This window comes from Canis lupus, chromosome 34 (assembly GCF_048164855.1).
Source record: "Canis lupus baileyi chromosome 34, mCanLup2.hap1, whole genome shotgun sequence".
Lineage (NCBI taxonomy): Eukaryota > Metazoa > Chordata > Mammalia > Carnivora > Canidae > Canis > Canis lupus.
The window spans coordinates 12,850,205-12,855,075 of record NC_132871.1 but is presented as its reverse complement, the minus strand read 5'-3'; the positions used below and the strand labels follow the sequence as shown (position 1 = coordinate 12,855,075).

General features: G+C 43.4%; 1 long non-coding RNA gene across 1 annotated transcript; it reads right to left on the bottom strand.

Moving 5' to 3' along the window:
- Positions 1-492: 492 nt before the first annotated feature.
- Positions 493-1,093, bottom strand: LOC140624129 (uncharacterized). Its single transcript, XR_012023659.1, has 2 exons — positions 809-1,093; positions 493-710 (listed from the first exon to the last, which is right to left on the bottom strand). It is a non-coding gene; the product is annotated as an uncharacterized lncRNA (long non-coding RNA).
- Between the last annotated feature and the right edge of the window lie 3,778 nt (positions 1,094-4,871).

Genomic DNA, 4,871 nt, shown 5'->3' with positions numbered 1-4,871 from the left:
CTTTGAAGTTTTCAAAGGTAGAGCAGGAGTCCTCTTTCGTTCTCATCTTTCCCCATGCCGAGCGCTGCTCAGCGCAGGTCCAGGGGTATGGCCGAGACGGGTCTGCGGAGGCCAGAGTCTCAGGATACTCCCCCCCCCCCCCGCACTCGTGAGGTACCCTCAACATGTGCCTGTAGCCCCTGCGTAGGGAGGACCACCTTCCAAGGACATGGGTCTGATCATTGCCCACGACCCCCCTTGCTGACACTGAGATTTACAGCACAATTGCAAGATGAGGGCGACCACAAATGTAAACTTGAACAGCACATTTTTCATGATAGTTCCTTCTCTAGGGTTCTTCTCCCCTTAGCCTATGTGCACGAAAAAGAGTATCGATAACAACTTTGCACTTGAATTAAGAGCTGAGTGTGGGACCGGGCCTTACCCAAAAGCAAACACGCTCATTAGGGCGCAATGACGACCGGAGATATTAACCATCCAGGAGATTTGCCGTGCCCAGCGCTCCGTCTTGTTCAGTAAAGCAAACTCCTTCTTTGCCATCTGTCTCATGCTACAAAGAGATAATAATAATAAAATCGTTGCTTAATGAGTAAACTAAGTAGAGGATAATGCTCTGGTAGATCGTATCGGTGTTCTTCTCCGAGGATGCCATATTCTCAATGAGGCAGAGAACACAGGGGAGAGCGCGTGATCGTGCACAAACGAGATGCCTAAAATCAAAAACCAATGCAGCATATGTCAGTATTTAAAGCCCCATCAAAGAAACATCCAACTTTTCAGCTGTAACCCAAATACAAATTTTCCTTACCCTGTCAATTAGCAGATTACAAAACTTCTGCAGCAGGAAGACCAGTCTGCCAGCAACGCCGTAGTGTTTGGAATGGGTCCAGGTCAGACAGATGGTGTGGAAAAGGGGTGCAATGAGACGTTCCCGATCGCCAGACTCCACGGTTCTTCCAAGCAGCAGACGCAGCCTCGGAGGGGCGGAGCCACAAGGTGAAGCCCATCTCCGCACAGCTGGAGAAGCCTGCGGCCTGGCCCAGAGAATCACCAGAGCACTCAGTGACAAGCACAACGACCTGATGGCTTCGGGGAAGCACTTAGGGAAGAAAAATAGGCAAAATATTAAATAAATGGAAACCTTGTTCTTTGGAACCAAATGAGCACCCCAACCCCAACCATAAACCAATGACCTTAAAAAGCAGAGCTATATCTTCCCCAAGACATGATTGTTAAATCAGGATAACAGAGTTCTTGCTGCCTTTGGAACACTGACTGTGCTATACACAATCAAATGATATAACCAGGAGGGAAGACAAAGGATATTGGCTGTATTGTTATTAAATGCCATAGGTACCCGTCAGTCGATTTGCAAAACTGGCTCCCTTACCAACAGCACCTAGCCAGCTGCACAGAAAGGCTTGGTTCAGAAGCTGATGACTAATGAAGTCATTATGCACAGTAGTAACAGTAATAGCCCACTGAATTTCAGAAGTGAGTTCTAGAATGTAAACAGTCGCTGATGATTTTAAAGATTTAAGAATTTAAATTCCCTTTCATTAAGATCAAGGAAGCAAAGCAACTTCATTAACTTGACTTAAATATTTTTACGTCAGTAGAAGTGTCTCTGTCACGGTCTCTTTAACAGCAACCAGCCATTGTAAGCACCACAGTGCCCTTAAGCTCCTAAACAACCGTGCAAAGTGGACTGATTCTCAGCCTTTTAGAGGCAAGAAATGAAAGATCCAAGAAAGGAACCTGGTTCACCCCCTGCAATAGCTCCAGTGCTCCTATTCCGATACCTGGGGTCTGGCTCAAAAACCTGTTTTTCCACTCTCCTGTGGTGCTCCCCAAGGAGGGAGTGAATACTGTCCTAAGCTCCAACTCAAACTTTTGTCTTCAAAAGGAGAAGTACCACCAGGTGATGATGTGCAGATGAATTGACCCAGGGCAAAAGAGGCAGTTGGATTTATATTCCTTATTTTTCTTTTAGCTAGTTCCAGAGCTTTGCTAGAAATCACTTCACCATGAAGTTGGGGGTCAAGTTGGGGGACAAGTTGGGGGTCTTACTTTTAGGTGACTCTTCCTGAAGGTGTTCCTGCATGACCAGGAACCGGGTTGCACCCTGACACCAGTCTTCTTCCAAGAGACAGAGATAGGCAACACATAAGGAGGTGGTGGTACTTTTGATCCTCACAGTGCCCTTCTGCCACCAAGTCCTGATTCTTGTCCTTGTGCTATTTTTACATCTGCCTTAGAGACGCTCGGGTCTCTCTGGTGCAATAGTGGGGAGGAGAACACGGAGGTCATTATCCTGAGGATGCTGGACTAATCTTTTTTCAGCTGCATTAGCACAAGCAGACTCTGCCTTCGACCAGAGGCCAGGTTTTCTTCTTTGACATGAGCTTGTTGGAACAAAGTAGAAGGAAACCCACACCTCATGCTCTGTCTACAATAGCCCCTGATGAGACGGAATCTAGACCCGGCAACGCATTTGATGCTATAGACACTTCAGAACCAAAGCAAGGTTGACCTGCCAAACCTGGCATGAAATTTTATGACTACCACCACTGTTCTACTTCAGAACAACTGTACGAAAGGTGATCCCATGATTGGAACAACAAGTAACCTGGTGGATAGTTTAATGTTTTCAACCCAGGTCCCTGCCCTAAATCCACACCCTGTGAAGAGAACGGGGAAAAATAGCACAAAAGCCTGATAGAAGTAACAATTGCCTATTTTAATGTTGGCAACGTATAAATGACAATTAGGTTGTTAATTGAGAGTTATTTCAATGAATTGTCGTCCATATAGATTGTTCAGATTAGTAATGTTGTGCTTATATTGTGATTAAGCCGCTGGGCAGTTGCATAAAAACCGTTGTATTCTGTGGTAGACACATCCTAACAACTCAGAAGAGGGAAAAGGGCCAAGCCCCTTGAAAGAGACAGTTGACTTCTAAGAGAGACTGGGAGATAGAAAGTCTTGTTAAAATGTGATTTTTAGCAGAATGCTAGATTAATGAAGTGCAGTGTTTTATTAAAGAGGTTTTTATACAAGTGAAGCATTAATAAGACAAAAGGCAGTAAAAGAGGAAGCAGTCTGGTTACCAAGCACAGCAAGGAAAATATTAGCACTGCCTAGAACAAGGCTAGCAGCGCCCCGTGTTTGTCCCTAGAGCGCACTCTCCCTCTCCAACTCAGGACAGGAACCGGTTTCTTTTCAGGCCTGGACACCAGAGCAAGCAAAACCCAAAAAGGTCTGGCCTGAAGGAAAGATTTAGAACAAACTCACAGCGCAGGACTTAATAGCAATCATTAACTCTGGATCTTTAAAAAACAAAACAAAACAAAACAAAATGCTCTACATCTTACTCAAAAGTTGTCTGTGGCTTTTCAATTTTGCAAAGACAGTTTGAATTTTGAAGTTCTCCTACTGTATAGAAGCTGTAAGTTATAGCCGTTGCTCAGTAACATACACAAAAGAATGATCTCAACATCTGCAGGCAGCAATTCAAGAGGACTTGACTGGCTTCGCCAATCTCACGGGGCATCCTTGTGGCAGCTGCTCCAATCTTGGGTAGAGTAGCCTGTTGGAAGCAAGGAGAATCTAGAGGCCATGTCAGGGAATTTCTGCACAAAATTGGACAAAAAGCATGATATTGATCAAGCTTCTCTTTATTTCTTCTTAAATTAGGTCAAGCCAACAAGCCGGGCAATAACTCTTATTAAATCGGAGCGATATTCCTATTCCTATCAACTGTACATACTTAAAAAAACAAAAACAAAACCCTCACCTTTTGGTAGTCGTCTGCATCTATGCAGTACATCTACACTTCACTCCCCCACCCCTGACACTTCCCAGTATTGACATTGTGTCACTATTGTCCCACTTGATGGAGCAGTGGACGTCTTGGTTCTAACTTGCCCAGAATCATTTCCCTATCTTGTGGTAATTGGACTCTAAATTTCTGGGAGTGCCCATAGAACCCATCTTGGAACTTTCCCTGGAACTCCTAGGAAAGAGAAAGAAGCAATTTGGTGACAACTTTGTATGTTTATACCAGGCTTGAGAAAATAGGTAAGTACATTGTAAATAATGACAGCCAGGTTTCTCATCATCACAGAAAGGAAGTTAAAAATAAGGAAAGAAAGGAGGCTTAATGAACCCTAAGATTTTAGATTGAAATTGGAGGTACTAAAGAAAAAGAAATTAGAGGTACTAGTAGGAACTCATGGCTTTTAAATATGCACCCAGATAGGTGGATGAATTTCTGATATACTCAGAAATAAATTATATACGCATGAGTTAGTGTATTTCCTAGCTTGGTCTTCTGAGAAGGCCCAGACACTATGACACTCGAGGGTTGATAAGCACACCTAGGCACCCAGGTCTTGGGTTCCATTATTCTCCAATAAAAGGAACCAGGACTTCTTGGAGACATGATCGATTCCAGGACTATTATAGAGAAAATAAAATATGAATCTGTAGCATCTCAAGGTGCCAGGAAGTAGAGAAGGGCTCCAAAATAGTGATGGAGGCATAAGAAAGGACACGGCTATCCTCCAGTAGTCAAAGAGGAACAATCTGATGACAAAATATACAATGACAGCACTGGATTATAATAAGTGTTCATGGGTCCATAATGATACCAATAAATAATTGAACCAATAAGTCGATGGAGGAGAACAAACAGATGTTCTTACAGAAAAATCCCAACCAATAAATATAGATGGAAGGAAGCAACTAAGAAGTTACTATTAAAATAAGATAGTAAGAGTTGCTGCAGGCAGGATCAACTGATAATTTCTAAAATTAATGGGCAAAGGTTTGGGGGAAAATAAGGCATTTGTGTAGTCTCAAAGTATCTC